This window comes from Pelecanus crispus, chromosome 2, assembly GCF_030463565.1.
Source record: "Pelecanus crispus isolate bPelCri1 chromosome 2, bPelCri1.pri, whole genome shotgun sequence".
Lineage (NCBI taxonomy): Eukaryota > Metazoa > Chordata > Aves > Pelecaniformes > Pelecanidae > Pelecanus > Pelecanus crispus.
The window spans coordinates 134,329,295-134,353,468 of NC_134644.1; the positions used below are offsets into that span (position 1 = coordinate 134,329,295).

General features: G+C 41.3%; 1 protein-coding gene across 1 annotated transcript in view; it reads left to right on the plus strand.

Moving 5' to 3' along the window:
- The window catches only part of CLVS1 (clavesin 1), a 101,982-nt gene that overhangs the window by 31,562 nt on the left and 46,246 nt on the right, over positions 1 to 24,174 (plus strand). The window lies entirely within an intron of this gene.

The following is a 24,174-nucleotide window of genomic DNA, read 5'->3' on the forward strand; positions in this document are numbered from 1 at the left end:
ATGGGGATAGTCTGTGGTGCTCCAAGAGGACTTCAGCCTTTTCCACTAGAATCTGAGCCCGTCTCTGCTGTTAGACCTGAGATGGATTTTTGGGTTTGAAGTAGTCTGAAACAACCTTATTAATTGTGGGCATTTGACAGAATCCAAGGACTATTTGGGCTGGAAGGACCTCGAGATCACTTTTTCCAACCCCCTGCTCAAAGCAGGGCTGAATTAATCTTAGACCAGGTTGCTCAAGGAGTACATGTTTCATGTAGCTCCATATTTAAAAGGAGAGATTTTATAGGTCATTGTCTTTCCTTTTTATTTTCAGTACTTTTCAGGTATCCTGCAGTCATAAATACCTCAGGAATAATCTTCCCTGGTGTGTGTGTATTTTAGCTTTAACTCATATACTAGAAAGAACAATTTGTTCAACTAATTTTTTGACTAACAAATTGTCTACAATTAGATCATGATTATTTCTACTTTATGTTATTATTAAAAAATGAGGTAGAAAAATCTGCCAGCAGTTTTAAGCCTGTTTTCCCCTTTGTGGGAAATTTTCATCTATTCTAACAAATTAGAAAGTCAAGCTGCACAATTAGTCCCTAGGACAATACCTTATCTTCTCCTGCTGCTACTATCACTTCATCTGCCTTCCTTCACAGAATAACACTCTGTGGTTCAAAAAAAAACTCAAGTCAGAAGGAAGAGACAGCCAAGTGACATTAGAAAATCAAATTCCAGCAAGGTGTCCTTGTGCCTGTCCAAATTTTGCACTTATAACTCTCCAGTAAGAGGCGAGTCCAGCCTTCATCCCACCTGATTTCTGGCCCCAACACCACCGGGTTTTCTGCCTGCTGTGTGGGAATGAGAGGACATGTCCACCTTATGGCACCCCCAGCTTTCAGCGGTGGAAAAGAAAGTTATTCCTTTTGAAGCCAATTTGCCTTACTGTGCCTGTTCACAGGCTCTTCTTTGACATCCCCATTACCTGGAGGGAGCCTGCAGTTTATTTGCAGTTGTTGGCAACAATATATTTCTGGAAGTACCAAAGCCTGGAAGTACCAAAGCTGGTTTTATGATGGTGTCATTAGCCTGACATCCTGTGCTGGGCAATTTAAGGAGGCTGTCTTTCTTGTTGCTGGGTGGGCATTTAATTTCTCATTTAAAGTCACATTACTGTCATCTTCTCCATGATATGTAGAAATAGAACTCTCTAAAAATTGGAAGAATATGTCCCAGACTTTTCTATACACTGGTGGGCTTGACGAGTTGTAGGAGTTGTGAATTCCGCACTCTGATTTACCAGGTTTAGAAGCAAGACATTCATGCTTATAAAGCACATATTTAACAATTGTTGTAGGTGGGGTTTTTTTAAGGGTGGGTTTTTTTGGCTCTCATTGTTGTTGAAGTACCTTCATTAAGACTTTGTTCTATTATTATTTTAAAAGAACTACTGTTATCCTAATGTAAAACTTATGCAAAATGTAGTTGAAATGCAGGCAAGACCTACATACAGAAGAAGAGTCACAATATGAGTTGCAGTGGATGTCACTGAAAGTGGAAACGTTGAGTTCTACTCTCATGAGATGACGACGTCTGAAAAAAATCAAGATTGTTTTAGTTCCTTGTTATTTCTCACAGCTAAGGCGTTGTGCATGTACAGATGCTCAGACAGGCAGATTACATGGCTATCTCAGTCCTCCTTTCTAAGAAGAGATTTTAGGTCATATTAAAGCCTATGTAAGACTATTGAAGTGGATGGAAGGAAAATAATTCTCTCTTACAATTTCCGGTGGGGTTGAACCCATATGTTCACATGCTGGTGTCTGAGCCAGGAACTTCTAGCCTCTTTATCTGTAATAGTAATTCTAATGCCATAGCTGAGCCATTTTCCCATAGCTTTGTTAAGCTCTCATCTGATTCGGTATCTCAGACCACTGTTTTATGAAATACAGAGCTGCTAAAAAATAAAGTCGTGTATTTAATAATTTAAATTTATGCATTTGGTCATTTTTTTCTTACTTTCAAATTGCTTCAAGCCAATCAATATATTGGCAGTTCATTTTTTTGCATTTGTATTCAATTTATTTTTTTCCTCAAATTGCTGCTGCAGTACATTATCACTAACAGCAGAGAACAAACATTACACAGATGCATATGTTAATTCATCCTGTGTTGCAAGACCAACACAGTCCAATCTAACAGACTTAGCCGCAGAGATTAATATGTTGCTGTTACATAGGATGCTCTGTTCCAAATGCTGTAAAGTCTGTAAATGCCCAGCGAGATGAAGTATGACTTACATCACCACATGTCTGAAAGCACATTTTGCTCAATACTACTCTTTGTTCTGTTTGGATTTCTGCATATATCACATCACACAAGATAGCTCGTTATAGCTCAGCAGGGCACCTACTCTGTTTCTGTTATTTAATGACCTAAAAGTAGCCTTATGACTCCACTTTAAACATGTGTTCGGATACTAAACAAGTATTTGTACAGTATGGCAATTCTCATCATGTCACAGCACAGAGGCAAATGTGGTTTTAGTGCTTACACCATCTCTGTTTAATGAGCTCTGCTCTTTTATCACAAGGCAATTGCTACTGTATGCTTTGAGCTCATACCATACTCCTTCCTAGACCTTACTGATCTTTTGAGTTTTAACACATTAAAGAGAAGATTGTCATGTGGATGGAAAGGTGAGGAAAGATGTATATAAAACCAATCTATTTTGCCAATAACTTAATGAGTTTTGACTTCTGATCCTTATTCTTTTAATGTGAACAGCTTTTCCACTTCACAGCATATTTTTCCCCTCTGTTCTCTTCATCTGTGAAGTTATACGTCTCCATGTATCATGCTGATCTCATAATTATCCTATGATGGTAGACATAATTTAATTGTGGCTTAAGTTAACCAGAGACTGATCTTTTGGCATTTTGCATAACTGTTTAGAAGCATCAGAGTCTAATGGCGAAAGTAAGAAACCCATGTTGCAATCGTGCAGCAGGTAAAGCACGTAAAAAATGGTCACTTAGTATGCAGGATGTTTGCTACTGACCACTGCATTTGAAGACCTCTAATAAAGCTGAGAATTAGGGCTGAAGTGTTTACAGTGAACATAGCCTGGGTGTCCAGTGAAGCCCAGACTTCTTTTTTTTTTTTTTTTTTTTTTTTATGTTGGTTGGTTTTTGCTCAGAGGATGTAGTTGCTTTGCCTCCAGACAAGACTTTTGATTTTAGGGTGCTCCTACCAATAAGTATAGAGAACCACTGCTTGCTTCTGCCTTATCCAACACCAGAGCTATGTATTGCAGTTTGTGCACATGCATGCACATACCAATTTAGAAATTCCCCCAGCTAATACTCTGAGTTGAAATGCAGCAAATTCTCCAACAACATCCAGAAATTTTCCCAAACTTTCAAAACAGCACAAGGTCTGATCATGCCTGCCATTGCTTTGGTGAAAACAAAGCCAGAAGGCCCCTGTCTACCAAGATCCAGCTGAGTGGCTTATGGCACGAGTGAGCAAGCTGGATTCAAAACTGACCTGATGATTGGGTTTGCACTCCAACGTACATAGCACTGCCTTACATAAAGCTTAACTTGCTCCAGGGCTGTCTCAAGGTGCTGAAAGAGGTAGGGTGAATGGTTATATCCTAGCCATATTCTTTTTCTTGCCCCAAGGCCGTCTCAAGGTACTGAAAGAAGTAGAGTGAATGGTTACATCCTGGACATTTTCTTTTTTTCTCTGATAATTCTGTAACATGCAATTCTACTCACATATGCGAGGACAGTGACTTAAAAAAAAGCCCTATGCCTACTTTGTGACAATGATGAATCACTGTAGGAGTGATCTTTAGGGTTAAAGAGGGCTTTGATTCAAATTTCACAATCATTGCAGCAAATAGCAGCAACAACAGGGAACAACCGAGATCAGCAAACAGGGATTTGTCCCCAGATTTTCACTGGCAATAGCCTGGCAGAAGTTACGACCAACAATATCCATTAGGACATCCATTAAAGCTCTTTTATTTTTTTAAATTATCTTCAGTTTATCATTGTCCAGTGAATTTGGAAACAGGTATTTCTGGGAGGAGAGGGAAATGAAAGGAAATCAATGATGCTTGACTTAAGAACATCTTAATCAGATACTGGTACTGATAAAATTATTCTGAAAAAATTCTTCAAATAAGAGAAACTTGTATAAGCTTCTTCTAGAAAATTGTTTCAAGTACACTTGTCCAGAATAGCACCAATGCTGAAATCAGGTCAGATAATCAAGCTAACAGTTTGTTTGGACATTATTGGAAGTTATCCCACTTTGAAATCTGGAATGAAATACCACATTAGGGAAAACTCAGCCTGCTTAGAATTATGTGAAGCTTTTTTATCTTTAGTATGAGCAATAGATTTAAATCAGTTAAAATAGATTTTTAAAAGTTAAATTTTTTTTTGGAAATTCCCTCCTACTGTAATTATGTGGGATTGAGAAACTTAATGTCAGTTAAATTATAGCAGCAGATTACTTGTCTCTTGACACTATCTTATACAATCAAATGTTTTTCCTGTTGTGCTTTAGAAAGAAGAGCTAAAATATAAAATGTGCTCAAAATGCAGACTAGAATGTAGAGCTTGTAGGAAAAAAACGTGTAGTCCAATATTACAGCAAAGGTGTAATTTATTTGTTTATTTGTTTTTCCAAATCTTAGTGAAAAATATGAGCTTTTAGAGCTGATGACATTTTTCCAGTAACTCCCCTTTTTTTTCTGGAACAATGCAATTTTTTCAGAATGGAAGTATGTTGTGGTTTAACCCTAGCCAGCAGCTAAAGACCACACAGCCGCTCGCTCACTCCCCCTGCCCCAGTGGGATGGGGGAGAAAATCAGAAGAGTAAGAGTGAGAAAAGCTCCTGGGTTGAGATAAGAACAGTTTAATAATTGCAATAAGATAAAGTAAAATAGTAGTACTAATAATAACAATATATTAATAATATTAATAATAGTATACAAAGCAAGTGATGCACAATGCAATTGCTCTCCACCCACCGACCGATACCCAGACAGTTCCCGAGCAGCGATCGCGGCTCCCCAGCCAACCCCCCCCCCCCCCCAGTTTATATACTGAGCATGACATCATATGGTATGGAATAGCCCTTTGGTCAGTTTGGGTCAGCTGTCCTGGCTGTGCCCCCTCCCAGTTTCTTGTGCACCTGGCAGAGCATGGGAAGCTGAAAAGTCCTTGACTAGCATAAGCAGTACTCAGCAACAACTAAAACATCAGCGTGTTATCAACATTCTTCTCCTACTAAATCCAAAACACAGCACTATGCCCACTACTAGGAAGAAAATTAACTCTATCCCAGCCGAAACCAGGACAAAGTATTACAGTGAAATGTTTCCAAAATTCTCTGGAAAACTTTGGAAATATGTTTATTTCAAAACTTTTCATCTAGAAAGTCAAAATACTTAACATGCCATTTCATTATGCATGGTAAGTTACATGGTAACTCTTTATGAGTCATGTGAAGGATGCAGGCTATGAGATGCCTTACTTAGTATAAGATACTGCTAGTCTTTCTATAGAGTTTCTGAATATTAATATTGCTGTTTCTTCAAAGTTTAAAGTGAGTGAGAATCCACATCATAATGCACTGAAGAACACTCTGAAAAGACTTGTTCTAGCTCAGCCTTTCTGTAGAAATCTGTAGTATAGGGAGAAGTCTGTCTATGCTATAAATATCCTATGATGCTGTTATGTCTCATCAGGTATTTATAACAGGTCATATAACAGAAAGACAGAGAGCTCTCCGTCATTGCCTACTGAAGGCAGAACAGATCAAATCTTCAGTAATAAAAGCAAGGCAAGTAAAACCATATATAGACACATGTATACATTGGCTTGGACAAGAAAAGTAAAAAACCTTAGCACCTAGTGTTTATCTCTGGGAGACTAAATGCAGATTCAAAAGTCACTCATTTATTTGCTCCGCTGTTCCTCAGTCTTTCAGGTTCAAAATCTCAAAGACAAAAATCAGCAGGCACCTGAGGCCAGTTGGTGGGGTAGTGTACTATGGACATCTGCAGGGTAATGCTGATTTATGGCAGCTGAGAATCAGTCCTTCTTGTTCTTCTGCTGTTAGAAAGAAACCTACTGTTTTTTCTTTTTTCTTATATCCAGGATTTAAAGACGTGTAAAAAATTAAGGAGATCTTTAGATTTTGGATTTTGTACAAAAGCCTTGTCATTATCTTTCTCAGGAGAAAGAAATTGAAGAAAAGGGGATGTTTTAGGCTATGTTCTTGAGGATGGATAACTGCTTCTTCAGTAGTGGCCTACCAGAGGGCCGACAATTTCCTCAGAGTATAAAATCAGGATGTTCCTGTGTCATAATCATAGTGTGTTGATATGTCCAAAAGGCGTGTTGTAGCTTCCCAGACTAGAGTCCCTGCTAATAACTCTAGAAGACCTGCTCGTAACTCAAGCTTGTGTTCATAGAGACAAGTTTAGCTGTATAAACATGGTTTTACCTATAGAAAGGAACAAATATGTTCTGTGAAGGCAATAGAGAACTCCTCCCAGTAAGACTTATCTAACTGTTTCTGAAAAGAAGCAGCTTCAAGATCGAATGACATTCAGCATCTGGAAAATGGCTACAGACCACAACTTAGCAGATGCTATAAGATGCAGTGGGCTTTCCCAAACATCTGTAGCAAAATAATTTCTTGATTTCAAATCCACTGTTTGTATGAAATGTAATTTTGCATATTTATACAGATATTTGGATTAAACCATTTCCAATAGATGTACATAAAAAGCATACCATTTTTCCCATTAAGTGCTGTCTCAAAAGTTCCAAAATCTGTTCTCTAGTTATTTTTTTCCTCAATATTAAAATGTGCTTCTTGTTAGACCTTTGTTGAACTGCTGAATGTGAAGTCACAGCTAATAATGAGCATTTAGTATCCACTGAAAGAAGGTCAGTTCGAATCATTCCAGAAACACTCATGCTATCTGTCTCCAACAGCTGTTGTGATATGTAGAGTGAGTACTCTCTGAGCTGTCAGTGAGGATGCCTTTGAAATTTTAGGAGACGAGAAAAGGGATTGACTCATTATATATAAAATAAAGGTAGATAAACAGACTTTGCTCTCTGCAAGAGAAGGCCTATGCTCATTGTTTGCCTATCATCTCTAGAGAGTTGACTGGAACAAGGAAAAAGAAAAGCATAGTACGCTGTAGATTCACATTTGTCACTTGAAAATTGGAATTAACTGCTTAGTAGAACTCATCAGCCCAGCCATGTTTGCCAGTTGGAGGCTTTGGGGCTTTTGGCTGTGAGTAAAGGATAAGCTGCAATGTGGACAGCCTAGGAGGCTGGATATGTTAAGTGGAAGGTCTTTTTATTACATTTTAGTGGAGGTATCATTGAGTTGCTGGTAAGAGTTAGACAGGAAGAAAATACTCTTTCAGCCCTGCCAAGGAAACAGGAAAGTTTATTGCAATAAGTCTGGTTAGAACAGAAAGCAGCTGTTTCTTACTGGTAGCCACTAAAACAGCAGCTAGAGCTAACACTAGTCATGCTCGAACCTTCCTACCAACATATGCATAAGTAGCTCATGTACCTTGAACCTTTCTTCCTTTTCTAAAATGTGCATGTGGCCAAATGTACTTGCATTAATTTACATTATCCCTGTCCTCATTAGTTTCATAGAACTTCAGGAGTGATGAATCTGTAATAGTTGTTTAACTTTTACAACTCCAAAAGCCTTTTCCTCTTTAGCATGGAAACTGAGTGAAAGTTTCTTGAAGAGAGTGTTTACTACAGATACCTTCTTTCTATGAGAAATATATAAAGCAATTATGCAAAAATATAAAAGGGATTGCATATACAAGACTAGACTAGAAAGATACAGGAGCAGTGACATTTCAGTGAGAGCTACATGCCAACAGAGGTGGAACAGGTACTGTTTTGATTGAGATGTGGGGTGGCGATGGAGGTACATGTGGGTAGGGAGATGGAGGAAGTCAGAGCAAGAGGAGGAGTGAGGATACGACTGTACACTGTGATATGTGGCATGGATTATCCCCTGAACACAGGTCGATAAGGACTTTGCTCTCTCTGGGAGAGGATTCATGCTGGAGCCTCTCTGACAACTGCAGGACTGAAATCCATGTCCCCTGGGAAAACAGCCGTGGCAGTGTAAGATCAGTTGTCCCCTTACACCTCTGGCTCACAGTCCCCTTTTTAGCATATGCCTTCAAGGATGTGCCACATCAGTGGAACTGCCCTTGGGTCCCTGACCACTGCTGTGCAAGAGCCAGCAGCTGGGCTCACACGGCTGCAACGAGGGCTCGCGCCAGGACTTTGTGTTCACACTATACACTCTGCTGCTCTAGGCAAGGTAATAATTTCTGGTGCCAGTTTTTAACAAAATGCTGCAGAGAGTAACATTTTAAAATTTTGCAGAAAGGCAAAGATTTTGAGAAATGTTTGCCTGCTTGTTGTTTGACTCCTGTTACGTACAGAAAACCAGGACTTTTCTACCACACATAACAAATCTCTTTAAAACCTCGTTTATTATTATTATCTTCTTCTAAACAAGGCAACTTAAAAATTCCTCAGTACTTTGTATGGTCATACATATTTGTATGGTTAATATGTGTATGGTTAATACAGTCAAAAGAGACTTCAATGTTTTCAGTAAGTTTGAGGTGAAGTCCTAACTGATGTGAATGGACTTTTTAATTGCCTTGATGGAGGCTGTAATTCCACCTCTGTTACACCTTGGCAGGAAGTGGTTTTCCATGTCATAAGAGTTTTCCAGGCTGGCAGAAAAAGTCCCTCAACATCAGAGCGCTTCTTGGAAATTTTGCACATCAGTTACAACTTTTTGTCTAGCAATCTTCAAACACTCAGTTTGGTTCTCAAACATTTTTGTCTCTTCTTAACTGTGTAGAGCTTAACACTTGAAACAAGCATTCCTCAATATCAGGGATTCCTTGATGCAAAAGTGTCAAACTGAAACATCTCAAACATTGCAATCATCCAAGGAAAGATGAAAATATTGAGTGAAAAATTCATTAAGACTCCCAACTTCCTTCTCCCCTCCTCTCTAGCTGGTGCCACCTGCTAAACTTTGATTTCGACAAATGGGCATTTTCTGAGGAAAAAAGTGTTTCAGTGGAAATTCGTCCAGTAGCCATACTGCCCTGTAATTCAAACCTTCTTACGATTCTTTCAGGATGTGTTTTGCATCCCATATCCCATATTAGGCCATTTGAATGTGCATTTTGCTTTTCACTCTGAGCACATTCCCACTATTTCAAACTGTTTGCTGTAGAACTAGTTTAAAGCATGGCTGAAGTGTAATAAAAATAATTTCCATTTCAGAGGGGGATTTTTGATCAACTGCAATCTACATACAATGAAAATACAGCTAAGAAAAAGCATGGCTAACACAAACACAATTACAATGCAAATATTCTTCAAATAGCAGATACATTTAGAATGTCATCAAATTGACAGTTTTTCAGAAGAAAGGCAGAAACATGAATATATATGTGATGAGCAAAATACTTGATTGCTATTTAATAATTATGGAGGATAACAGCAGAACTTTTAATAAACTGAAAATAGAATTGAAGCTTGCCTAGGCTTATAGGGTAATATAAATCTTAGTCTTCTATTTTCCAAGGAATTTAGAAGCAGCTTTGAGTTAGTAGAATTGTGCTCAGTAGCACATGTGCTGCTTCTGTCTGGAAGAGATGGTTTCTGGTGGGTTGGTGGGAATGCTCACATGAATGGACATCTGCCGTAGTTACAAGGTGTCCTCCTGTAACTTCTGTGTGAAGTTTCATGAAAGTCCCACTGGCAATCCAAACTTTATTTGGCTTCATTAACAAATACAGAGAACCTGAATTTAAAAGTTTCTCAGGAAATAACATCTCCTCAATATAGGACAGACAGCATTAACCTCCTTATGATGGTCCTTTCCTTTATCATATCATTTGATATCATTTATCAAACTTATTGGTAAGTGTGAGAAAAGCTGCAAGGGGACAGTCCTAAAGAGATAAGGATTCCCAAATCTGTACTGGTTTTGGCTGGGATAGAGTTAATTTTCTTCCTAGCAGCAGGCATAGTGCTGTGTTTTGGATTTAGTAGGAGAAGAATGTTGATAACACGCTGATGTTTTTAGTTGTTGCTGAGTACTGCTTATGCCAGTCAAGGACTTTTTCAGCTTCCCATGCTCTGCCAGGCGCACAAGAAACTGGGAGGGGGCACAGCCAGGATAGTTGATCCAAACTGCCCAAAGGGCTATTCCATACCATATGACATCATGCTCAGTATATAAACTGGGGGGGGGGGGGGGGGGGTGAGGGGGATTGGCTGTGGAGCCGCAATGGCTGCTCGGGAACTGTCTGAGTATCGGTCGGTGGGTGGTGAACAATTGCATTGTGCATCACTTGCTTTGTATATCATTATTATTATTATCATTATCATTATTATAGTGTTACTATTAGCATTACTATTTTACTTTATTTCAATTATTAAACTGTTCTTATCTCAACCCAGGAGTGTTTCTCACTCTGACTCCTCCGATTCTCTCCCCCATCCCACCGGGGTAGGGGGAGTGAGCGAGCGGCTGCGTGGTGCTTAGTTGCTGGCTGGGGCTAAACCACGACACTGAAATTAATGAATTAGTACAGATGAAGCTTTGGACTTAATTAAGCAATGTGAGTGGGCTTTCTGCTAACATTGGTGACAATATCTACTACTCACTCTCTCTGAAAAAAAAAGTTAATGATTTTACTATGCAAAAAAATCAATCCTCCCTATTTTCAGACAAATTCCAAACATTTTTTATCAAAAAGAGAACACTTGCACTCAAAACCAAACAGGCAAATCTCAGGCTCTGTTGCTGGTCACTCTCAATGCTTAAAGGTGAGTCAGTGATCACTGCAGCATGGAAACTGTCTGTAGTCATTTGGCATCATATGTAGAAGAGCCACTTGAACAACTGGACTGACAAAGGACTAAGGAAGCAGAAAACAGCCAAGCTGCTGTCTTAGTCAGATACTGCATCAGAATTTCTGCAATTAAGCTTTTTTACAAAAAGTCAAAATTTTCTAGAAGAAGCCCACAACTCTTCACACAGAAATAAATAGAATCATAGAAACATAGAATTGTTTAGGTTGGAAAAGACCTTTAAGATCATCCAGTCCAACCATTAACCTAACATTACCAAGTCCACCACTAAACCAATTAAGGGTAGAGTAGCAATTTCACATTTCCTGGCTTGGTGGCTGGATTATGCTTTAATGAAAGGAAAAACTAGGAATCAATAAGGTTGGAAAGGACCTCTAAGATCATCAGCCCAACCATCAACCCAACACCACCATGTCCACTTAAACCATGTCACAAAGTGCCACGTCTACCCGTTTTTTGAACACTTCCAGGGATGGTGACTCCACCACCTCTCTGGGCAGCCTGTTCCAATGCTTGACTACTCTTTCCATGAAGAAATTTTTCCTAATTTCCAACCTAAACCTCCCCTGGTGCAGCTTGAGCCCATTTCCTCTCGTTCTATTGCTAACTACTTGGGAGAAGAGACCAGCACCCACCTCACTACAACCTCCTTTCAGGTAGTTGTAGAGAGCAATAAGGTCTCCCCTCAGCCTCCTCTTCTCCAGGCTAAACAACCCCAGTTCCCTCAGCCACTCCTCATACGGCCTGTGCTCCAGACCCTTCACCAGCCTTGTTGCCCTTCTCTGGACACACTCCAGCACCTCAATGTCCTTCTTGTATTGAGGGGCCCAAAACTGGACACAGTATTCCAGGTGCGGCCTCACCAGTGCTGAGTAGAGGGGAACAATCACCTCCCTGCTCCTGCTGGCCACGCTATTCCTGATACAAGCCAGGATGCTGTTGGTCTTCTTGGCCACCTGGGCACACTGCTGGCTCATGTTCAGCTGGCTGTCAACCAACACCCCCAGGTCCTTTTCTGCCAGGCAGCTTTCCAGCCACTCTTCCCCAAGCCTGTAGCATTGCACGGGGTTGTTGTGACCCAAGTGCAGGACCCAGCACTTGGCCTTGTTGAACCTCATGCAACTGGCCTTGGCCCATAGATTCAGGCTGTCCAGATCCCTCTGCAGGGCCATCCTACCCTCCAGCAGATCGACACTCCCACCCAGTTTGGTGTCATCTGCAAACTTACTGAGGGCACACTCAATCCCCTCATCCATATCATTGATAAAGATATTAAACAAGACTGGCCCCAAAACCGAGCCCTGGGGAGCACCGCTTGTGACTGGTTGCCAACTGGATTTAACTCCATTTACCACAACTCTCTGGGCTTGGTCACCCAGCCCAGAGTACACCTGCCTAGGCCATGAGCTGCCAGCTTCCTTAGGAGGATGCTGTGGGAGACAGTGTCAAGGGCTTTACTGAAGTCCAGGTGATGACATCCACAGCTTTTCCCTCATCCACTAGGCAGGTCACCAGGTCATAGAAGGATATCAGGTTGGTCAGACCCCAGCACTGAGGTCAGGTTGACAGGTCTGTAGTTCCCCGCGTCCTCTTTCCAGACCCTCTTGTAGACAGGCATCACATTGGCAAGCCGCAAGTCATCAGGGATCTCCCCTGTTAACCAGGACTACTGATAGATGATGGGGAGTGGCTTGGCAAGCTCCTCTGCCAGCTCCCTCAGTACTCTCAGGTGGATCCCATCTGGCCCCATGGACTTGTGATTGTCCAGGTAGTGTAGCAGGTCATTAACTGCTTCCTCCAGGATTATGGGGGCTTCATTCTGCTCCCTGTCCCTGTCTTCCAGCTCAGGGGGCTGAATACCCTGGAGGTAACTGGTGTGGCTATTAAAGACAGAGGCAAAGAAAGCATTAAGTACCTTAGCCTTTTCCTCATCCTTGGTGGCAATGTTCCCTCCAGCATCCAGCAAAGGACGGAGATTCTCCTTGGCTCTCTTTCTATTGTTGATGCATTTATAAAAACATTTCTTATTATCTCTTACAACAGTGGCCAGATTGAGTTTTAGCCAGGCTTTTGCCTTTCTAATTTCCTCTCTGCATGACCTAACTAGATCCCTGTACTCTTCTTGAGTTGTCTGCCCCTTCTTCCAAAGGTGGTAAACACTCCTTCTTTCCCTGAGTCCCAGCAAAAGCTCCCTGTTCAGCCAGGCCGGTCATCTTCTCCGCTGGTTTGTCTTACAGCACATGGGGACAGCCTGCTCCTGTGCATTTAAGACTTCCTTCTTGAAGAATGCCCAGTCTTCCTGGACCCCTTTGCCCCTCAGGACTGTCTCCCAAGGGACTTTCCCAACCAGTGTCCTGCACAGGCCGAAGTCTGCCCTCCAGAAGTCCATGGTAGTGGTTTTGCTGGCCCTCCTCCTTACTTCCCCAAGAATCAAAAACTCTATCATATCATGGTCGCTAAGCCCAAGACGGCCTCCGACCACGACATCTCCCATGAGTCCTTCTCTGTTTGTAAATGACAGCTCAAACAAGGCACCACCCCTGGTAGGCTTACTTACCAGCTGTGTCAGGAAGTTATCTTCCACACATTCCAGGAACCTCCTAGACTGTTTCCTCTCCACTGTGTTGTATTTTCAGCAGATGTCTGGCAAGTTGAAGTCCCCCACGAGAACAATGGCTAGCAATTGTGAGACATCTGCCAGCAGGTTATAGAATGCTTCATCTATCTCTTCATCCTGGTTGGGTGGTCTATAACAGACTCCCAGCAGGATATCTGCCTTGTTGGCCTTCCCCCTCACTCGACTTTATCATCACAATTGTTGAGCTCTATACAGTCAAAACACTCCCTAACATACAGAGCCACCCCACCGCCTCTCCTTCCCTGCCTATCCCTTCTGAAGAGCTTATAGCCATCCAGTGCAGCACTCCAGTCATTCACCACCGCTCTCTGGGCTTGGCCACCCAGCCAGTTTTTTTACACAGCAAAGAGTACGCCTGTCCAGCTTCCTTAGGAGAATGCTGTGGGAGACAATGTCAAAGGCTTTAATGAGGTCCATAAATAAATAGGTTGGTGTGAAGAGCTGCTTCTTGTTGAAACTGAGAGAAACTCAGTTTCTCACAAGACTTGAGCTTAAGCTTATACTGTATCACCCCACATATTCCCACCCAGTCCCTGCCATGGATATGTGGGTTGGAGTCTTCTGGTCATCTACTAGCAATTTCAGCTCAAAGCAGAACTACTGTAAATACTGTATCAGTTCAGCCATGGCCATCAAATCAGCTGGCCGTTTTCTAGCTTTTTGCACTTCCCAACCTCCCTGCTCTTTCTCTACCTTTGATATTGCTTTCTCTTCTAAATATTAAAAGATAAATAAAGCTGTGAGGTAAACCAGGTATGAAAGGTGTGCATTTTGTGATGCTGAGCCCACATGGCTAACAGCATTAGGTATTCAAACATACCAAATATAATAAACTGTTGAAGAAATTTCCCCCCTCCAATTTGTTATACATGCCTGAGTGAATGTTAATGGGGTCACATAGCTCTTTGAACTGGTGCTGACAGAAAAATAAAGAGTTCCTGTGGTTTTTAAGAAACAGCACAGTATAATTTTGCTTGCTTTACAAGGGCATTTCTTAATTATATCATTATACCCTCTAAACTCCTAGTCCACTCTCAGAAACTCACAACACTTCAAATGACAAGTTACCTTCTCTTATCCCTGGGAGAACTGAATCTCAATTATAATTTATAATGTGTTACTTACTCAGTGAATATTCTTTTCCTGTGCCTCTGAGAAGTGCCAGCTATGGTATTTTAATGAAGCACCCCATTTTATAGCCTCTCTCTTCTAAAAGTGGAACAACAGCATTTAAAGGGCTAGATCTCTTATCCAGTTTGCTGAGTAAGGAAGGCAAATAAATTAAATTTGAACTGTCTCAAAAAGACAATGAAAATAACTTAAATTTGTCTCTGTTCCAGAGATCACTTATGCCTGAACAGTATTGCTGGAGAACGAATAAATAATCTTACTAGCAAATTCCTGCCATCTGTGATAAAATTAATTCAAATATTTGAAGTATTTTACTTTGACTGCTTACACCATTTTAAGGTTGTTTGTTTTGCAAAGATATTCTAGGCAAATTAACTCAGGAATGTTTGTTAAACTAACAAAATAATTGAATGTTGTTATTAGCTTGAGTAAATTTATTTGGTGTCTAACTGTAAGGATTGCCCAGCTTTGTGTGTATATAGGAAGAAAAAGAAAAAAAATCCCCTTTGTGGCAATGCATTCCTTTTTCTTGAGGTTAATACAAAAAGTACATCTGTAAGATTCCAGGTTTAGACCAAAAGAAAAAAAAAATCAGAAAATAATCTTGCATGTTTATAGGAGATTTTGTAAATTAGTAGTGTTTGATGACTTTTTTTAAAAATTGGAAATTTTACATAGTACAAATTCTGTAACAATATCAGAATGTGATTCTCAATTTGCTTTTAGCAGCAGAGTGTTTTGTTGGGCATGCAGGTTGTTGAAAATAAATACCTGACTTAAACGTACTTCTATGCAGATAGCTGTCAGGCTGCAGTTTTCCCTCAGCAGCAGTATCTCAGCTACTGGCTCTCTGAAAATTGCCCTGGACCAGTCAGTAAGTACCCATGCCACTGGCATGAACAGAGCAAGTGATCAAGAATTTCAGCACAGTGAATCCCCAAATATGTCATCACTACTACTAACGTGACTGCGGTAATCACAGGCAAAAATCGATGTCTCCCTGGTTTTGTATATTTGGGAGGTTGTGTCCAAGCCCAGAGAGCAACTTCATGCCACCTCTCCCCAGACCCTGGAGGCTGTGTTTTCAAGGCAGACCTCTTTGAATCTGGGCTGGTTGGCACACTAAAAAGAAAGATGTGGAATTACTCTTGGCAGGAACATTTCACTAAGATGAAAGAAACATCTGTTGATTTTTGTGTACACTGCATCCTTTTGAGAAACCTGCCACCAGTAGGGACAGACTTGGAAGATGTGACACAAGTGAAAGCTTTGAATCCTACTGATTTCTTTGCCATTCAACTGTTGTCACACGTGAAGCAGATCTTGCACCCTTTAAACATTTCAAAATACTGTTTGTACATGCTAAATTCAGCAAACCACCAACTTTAAAATGATTTACCTTTTTCTTTTTACCTACCATTCTGCTCCTTCAGTCATGAGCTCACTTTTCCCCCAGTATTTCTCCAATCGCTAATGCACAGCAGAGCTTTACAAGCTGAAGTATTGTTACACTGCCATGACGGGAGGTTTTATGAAGCAGAACAGCTAGTGCCATATTTTTTTTCTTTTTTTTTGGTTTTGTTGTTGTTGTTGTTGTTTTATTCAGCATCAGAATTATGTAAATGAGCTCAACAGCAACACATCAAACATCGATAAGCTTCCTGTCAGGAGGTAGTACTGGAAGGATATTTGCAGCAGTTTGCTTTGCTAAATACATCAGAAAACATGCCATTTCACTCTTTCTTTTCTTGCCACATCTCCCACGTTCTTGGTGTTCTGCCATTTCTCAGATAATTTCTGGTACTGTCAAGGTACTGTCTCTTCAGAGATTTTCTATCTACAATAAGCAAAGCTCAGGTGGTGGTTAATACTTTTACTATCTTTAAAAGCTTTAAAAGAGTTGTAACATGTAGAGGGGTAGAAAGGATGGTAATTTTTTCAGACCATACACTTTTTCAGGACTTGTGTACTATCAGCACATGCTGAGATGCTGTAGGAATGCAATAGAAGTTGTGTTCCAAAAAGCCCATTCATTTTGACCCTGCAGCAAAAGATAAAATAAAAATGGGGACAAATTAAATAAAACTGGAGTTGGCCTTTAAAATACCACTGTCTGTATATTTTTATATTCTGGGGTTGTAGGCAGGGGAGAAACAAACAAATTGGGGCTTGTGAAACCATAACAATTCCAAGTGGGGTGTGACCCCCACAGAAATCCAGTTGTTGGTGTGTTTAAAATATAGATTCAGCAGAAGCAAAGCTTTGAACCAGAATTCACAACAAACCCCCTCTCTGTGGGCTTGGTGTTAACAGTGGGGCTGTAATAGCTGAAGTCTGGGAACTATTGCTCTGAAAAACTGCAGGAGCACAGGGATGATTGATACTTTGCCACTGTCACTAGTGGCACCTCTTACTAGTCACTAGTAAAAGGACAGGGAGGTAGAAAATGAAGCTACTAGAAACCAAGTTTGGAAAAAACAAAAGGGGGCAGCTCTGAAAGTCCTTGTCTTGAAGGATATGTGTATGCCACATGACTTCAAGACATGCTGGACAGGTTAATGCAAGAGAAATCCAGAGAGTGTGACTAAAGAGGCAGGAACAGCAACTGACTTTAAAAACTGAGAATAACTGAAGGCTGAGAGCATGTTGGGTGAAAACACACTTACCTGTTCCTCCTCTTCCCTCGGTAGCTGTGTAGGGCAGCTGGTCTAGAGAGAGGATACAGAGCCGAAGGGGTCTTTGGTCTGGCTTGCACGGCTGCCTTCTGTTCTGGAAGCAGCAAAATTTGCACCTGTCCTCAGTGATTCCTTCAAGTACTTCCTAGTCATTGTAACAGTTATAAAAACATTTGTTTCCAAGAGTCCAAAGACACTAAGCAGAAGTTGTCCTAAATTTTCCCCTGGGATGCAACCAATGTCAGGATGATGGACTGTGGCAATGGCTCAAGAGCAGCCCTTGACACTGCGGGACTCAGTTCTCCTCTTGCCAGTGCAACTCAGTGGCATCAGGGTGTGCATTACTGGTTTATACTGAAATACATGAAAACAGATTAGTATTGACCCCTATGAATGTTGATCAAGCCCATCATATAGAAACCACAGTTTGCTCAGTCAGTGGCTCTGTTAGTGAGGTTAGTGGCATGGCAGCGTATACCTGTGTATAGCTTTTTCCTTCAAACATCAGTTTATTTCCAATTTCTAGCATGAGGGAGGGATTTATGAATATCATCTTCTGGGTTTGCTAAGTAAGTAAAGATCTGATTATGTACAATACGGTTAAAATGAGCAAACAAATAACCACCAACTCTCTCTGATCTCCCCTAAAAGAGGGAAAAGCCACATCCCAGAATGAAATAAAAAAGGCTCAACCAGTGCTGTGTAAGCTAACATGAAATCATTAGATATATACTGCCCACACCCTCAGAGCTACATGTTTCATTTTTAAACCAATCTGTACTTGGAGGCATCAGTAATTATTTCCATTTATTTTCTGCTTCAGTGATATGTAAAGCTGCAGTTTTGATATGTCTTGCCAAATGCCTCCATTGATTTACATAAAAAGTTCACAGGAAGCAGAAATATTTGCCTGAAGGATAAAAATAAACATATTCAAACAAACAAGATGCTAGTGAAAATGTAGTAAATTCTGAAATTTAGTGGAAAGCTGATTGTATTTCTCTCTGTGCTTATCTAAGCATGACCATAGGAGAGTTTGGTGGATCAAAAGCATTCAGTCATCCCCACTGATCCATCACCTGCTCCTAAATGGCATTGTTGCCATCCTGGTGGCCTCTTTTGCAGAGGATAGCATGAAGGCCTGGTGGGTTGCTGGTCTGACCAAGGTGGGTGGAGGCAGGAGCTGCTGAGCTGAAGGCCTATTTCTCCTCTCGTAATGCTGGAGTGAGCACTGCTGATGGGAAGGGCAGAGAGGGATAAACTGCAGAGCCTTTTCCTCCACCCTCTCCAGCAGCTCCTCCCCCCCCTCCCCCCCCAATCCCCAATCCTGGGGCCAGATGAAGCAGTGACCGTGATCATGAGATGAAAGCTGGACAGTGGCATTACTGCTCCAGTGTCCCATGGAGCGCTTGAAGCACAGGAAGAGCAAAAGATGCCTGAATTCCCCAGCAGTGCTCTGGCAAAAACCCACACAGTCTTTCCCAGTGCTTTTCAGCTGCTTTGCAGGAGTTCTGCACAAACCACAGGACTCAAAAGGGAGAGAGTTTCATCCAAAACCCTGCTGCTGCCACTGTGCTCCACCTGGCTCTCTTTGAGGAGCTCATGGAAACCTCACAGGAGGTCTTCTCCTCCAGGTGGGCAAGAGACTATCAGCCAGGGCAGCTGCTCTGTAGTCCTGTTACAGCCTCCCTCTGAAAACATCAAAAAAATCCACACTTCTCTCTTTTATCTCCTTAGTGTCATGACTTTTTTTGGTTTTTAAATGGAGATGTAAGTACAAACAGAAAATTTAAGACTCTTCTTTTGCATTTGCAGTCTAGGATTTGAGTCTCTGAAGTGCATTCAGTTAATGTCTGCAAGATTTTGTCTGCTGCCATGAAGGCTGGAACCATTTTCATAGAATCATAGAATCGTTTAGGTTGGAAAAGGAAAAAACATTTAAGATCATCCAGTCCAACCATTAACCTAACATTATCAAGTCCACCACTAAAACAATTAAGGGTAGAGTCATAATTTCATGTTTCTTGGCTTGGCAGCTGGATTATTTTTAATGAAAGGAAAAGCTAGGAATCATTAAGGTTGGAAGGGACCTCTAAGATCATCAGTCCAATCGTCAACCCAACACCACCATGTCCACTAAACCATGTCACAAAGTGCCACGTCTACCTGTTTTTTGAACACGTCCAGGGATGGTGACTCCACCACCTCTCTGGGCAGCCTGTTTTAATGCTTGACTACCCTTTCCATGAAGAAATTTTGCCTAATATCCAATCTAAATCTCCCCTGGTGCAGCTTGTGGGCATTTTCTTCCCATTTTAATGGAAGCCAAGCTTTAATACACTATCACAGGAACAGCAGCTTAGGCTTTAAGGGAATCTTCGAAAATCACAAGATTGATTGCCAGAATAGGAGGTTTACATATGCCCTCACTCTCTTGCAAGGTCCACTTGTGACCTGGCTGCTGCTGCTGGCCTTACAGAAGATACAGCTGTGTTGGATATGGTTGTGATGGCAATGGGATGGTTAGGTTGGATGGAGGAGGAGACATGGATGGAGAGCTACAACCTCTCTCAGCCAAAGGACACATAGCATCTGTTGCAGTAAGCAAGGTTTTGTGAGCAGCTACAACACTTCTCACCAAGTCCACATCTAAGTGTTTTCAATGGAAATGCTGTTTATTTTCAGCTAAAATGGTTCTTTACTGAAGACCACCTCCCTCCTCCTTTGGATGCAGTCAAAAGAATTCTTTGTATAGAGACCCTCATTGTTTACTTTTGCACTGTGACAATGTGCGGTGTTTTTTTTTGCTCAGAGTGAAGCGTTAATATTTAAGAAATAATATTCTTCCTCTTCAAATCAGAGTAACATGGCCTACTTTGAGGATTAATTGCTGTGTTGCTATTTGCTCCCACGAGCACTGCAGAATCAAGCCAGAAAGGAGATAGCAAGCTTGACTTTTTACAAGGGCATGTAGTGATAGGACAAAGGGTAATGGCTTTAAACTGAAAGAGGGTAGATTTAGATTAGATATAAGGAAGAAATTCTTCACCATGAGGGTGGTGAGGCACTGGAACAGGTTGCCTAGAGAAGTTGTGGATGATCCATCCCTGTAAGTGTTCAAGGCCAGGTTGGATGGGGCTTTGAGCAACCTGGTCTAGTGGAAGGTCTCCCTGACCATGGCAGGGGGGATTGGAACTAGATAATCTTCAAGGTCCTCTCCAACACAAATCAGTCTATGATTCTATGAGTTTACTGCCGCTTGCACACTCTCTGAACTCCCATGAAGTGGTGATGAGTGAGAACAGAACAGCCTGGTGTTATTGCTGAATCCAGGCTTTAGGTGGAAAAAACCCCCCTCATCTGGACTCTTGTAAAATGGAAACAGTTTGATTTGGAGACCATAAATCCAGAAAATCGTTCCAATGATATTAGAGAGCCCTTAATCTAGCTGTGGAAAGACCAGTTCAGACGACAAAACAGGTTTCTACTTAGTGGTTGTGCTATCAACCACTACAGCATCTTATCTAGGAGTGCAGTAGATTCTCCACCACTTGAGCTATGCTAGTGAAGGCTTGAAGACTTTCTTGAAGATGTGTGCTACCCCTAGCTGGATTTACTGGGCAGTTTGCAGCAATCGCTGAAAATTTAGTGGCTTTTGCTAAGCAATATTCCAGATCAGGTTTCCACCTTGCTTCATTCTGTCCTTTAAAGCTCTGCATGGCTGAAAAACAAGGACTCCTACTTGTTCAGTTCCACTCAGTAGCTTTTCAAACTCACAATGTACTTTTACTGCTGTAAGTTCCCTTGTACCCTGATTTTTGCCCACCTTTTTAACACTGGCAGCAGTGTGAGGCTGGGAGGCAAACATGTGTAATTGGCAAGGAAGCACACATGTTCCTGTACTGGAACAAGGAGGTTTTGAATAAGAAAAGGTCTAAATGAGGTACCTAGCAGTGCTTTGTTATCCATGTTGTCCTTGTGCCTCCTCACCCAGCTATTTTACCGTAAAAAAGGATTAATAGAGAGTGTTGATCCGCAGTTGTATTTTCATAGTGCCTTGTAGGAATTAGTGCACTATAAATGGAGTAGAATGAAGTGTCTTTTTCAAAGGTGAAAACAGGACTAATAAAGTGATTAATGAAATAAATTCCTGCATTTTGATTGCAATGAGAATTCTCAATGGGAAAAAAATGGTTCAGTGAGAATGAAGCAAATAACACTCTATCCTCCATGAGAAAGGAAGAACTGATAAGCACAATGAAGGTAACACCCCTGGTGTGAATTGAAAGGAAAAAAAAATGTTTGAATTTAGTGGAAAGTGACTGTATGTCATCAAGGATTGGTAGTGAGTTTGTTTTGTACTCTGCCTTGTATTCAACCCATGATGCTTTCAAAGACTTCTGCAAAACAAGAGAAAATTTGCTGATGCAGCAGTCTGTCAGCAGGCAGCTGGGCTTCAGGGCACTCGGTCAATGGTACTGCAATTATTTACAAAGAAGATCAAGTAACCTCTAATTCTTTGGATCTTAGTCCCCTTTCACCTCCCCCACCTTCCTTTCAAATACAGGGCTAAAGAGAGGGAGATAAAGGTAAAAATGCTCTCTTTGGGGTTAATCTCTTTACCAAACAGAGGTAAGGGGAAAAGAAAAAAAAGAGGAGGAAAAAATTTACATGTGCATTTTCTCCAGTTTTTATTTTCCAAATCCTACAAAAAGCAAGTTCCAGATCTAATTACAGAGTAAAAGTAAGGAAATAAAGGGTCTAAATACACCCTGCTTTTCCCGAAATAGATTTTGTTGCTGTTGTTGTTCTTTGCATCTTTTTAAAGTATATTTCTGGGAACCACAGCCTATATCTAGGTTTTAGAAATCCCTGTGTGAGGCAGGAGCTGTGTCTTTCTGTGGCAGGGGGCTGAGGGAGGAGGTGGTGTGGTGGAAGATGGTGGGCTTAGCCAGCCATGGCAGCACACTGCAGTGGGTGCAGATGTTGGCAGATGGTGTAAGCAAAGGTGATGGGTCCAGAGGTGCAGAGCTGAGCAGCCATCACTGCTGGGAGATCAGAGTTTGGGGGTCCTGACCATGGAGCAGTGAGGGGTGTCAGCGGAGATCCTGGGGCAGAAGAGCAGAGAAGTTGGAGGGTTTGGGCAGAAGGAGGTTTGGGGCAGGAGGTTGGAAGAACTCAGGACATTTGGAGTTGGGTGGTGCTCTGAATGTCTTTTTGGGGTAAAGAGGGTGGGTGGTCTGGCACGTGCTGGGAAGTTTTAGGAAGCTCTGCTCTGAGACAAATGTGTGGAACTAGAAATAACCATGAATGGGATTTTTGGAGTGGTAAGATCTGTGGGCTGTAGTGCAGCTGGAGAAGGGACAAAGGGACTCCAAGGTTGTTAGACCAAAAAGGACAGAGAAAGCTTAAGAGGATGTGTGGGGATAGCTATGGAGCATCACCCAGGCATTCTTGTGGGGATCTTGTTTTGGGATGGGGAGCACACACAAAGGTCTACCATACCACCCTATATCTTTCAGCAAAGGAACCTGCCTTTTTCCATACCACCAGGGTCACCGGGTCCTGTCAGGTGACATGCAAGAAGCTTGCAAGTGCAATTAAGCACTTAGTCGTCATTAATAATTCAAAATACTACACAAGACCTATAACTATGCCTTGTTGCCAGGCCTAAATATGGAAAACAGGATTTTTTAAAACAGAGGGGATTAACATCCCTTTTTCAGTTAACATGTGAAGCCAAAAGGATCTTGTCACTATATCCAAAGGAAATATCAGCAGTATTTTAAGTAGGTAGCATCCATATGAAAAGTCAGGTCTTTCCTTTTCACTCACCACTCTTCTTCTGGCAAGAGTGCTTAGCACCGTCTGGCCTTGGCAACTCCTGGGAGTGGCTTTCTAGTACCACAAGCTCTCAGGACCGTATTTTAATGAATAGTCATTTCTTTAGTACAGTTTGTGTGTAGTCATACATGACAGTTCTTTTTTAAAAAATGGCAGGGCTATGATTTTGAGTTAGATAATTAGAGCTGAAAGCAGTGTCAGCTCCAGAGCAAGTTCTGAGGATAACGGTGTGCGTGCCTCTCTGCTGCAGTACCCTGCTCTCTGCCAGTCAGTCTCCTAGAGTTAGAAAGCCCACAGCTTTGTAAGCCACTTAATGTAATGTAGGCACTAAGGAACTAGTATTTCTTTATATTTTCCCTTTTGTTTACTGAGATTGAAAGGATTCCCCCTTTGAGGTCTCAATTCCCACAGTAATTGGCCATATATGCTTCTCTGTTCTTAAATTATTAGTTTTCTTCACCTCCTGGTCTGAGCCTTCTCCAGGTGGTGATAACAAACAGGTTAAAACTTTAATCTGACATATGTTTATCGTAGCTGCAGATATAAAAAGAAATGCTAGTCTGTTCATAGTTTAATCAATACCCTTAGCTATTTATCTACCTTTGGATTTTATAAATTGAATTGTCAATACTCTGGTGCAGGTACATTTCTTAAAGTTCATCAGGAGATTTGAAGCCATGAGTGGCTATTTTAATCCAGACTTAGAAGTTACTCCTTGTGTTACAAACAAGTACTGTATTTATTTTGCTCCTCGTATTGTCCAACTCGAACTTCTAAAGTCCCCTCCCTCCCTCCCAGCAGTACTCACTGGAGGGATCTTTCACAGGGAGTTGGAAAATGACTTTACAACCTGCACACATACCCCAGACTACAGAAAAGATGGTCACCACATAAGTTTGTGAA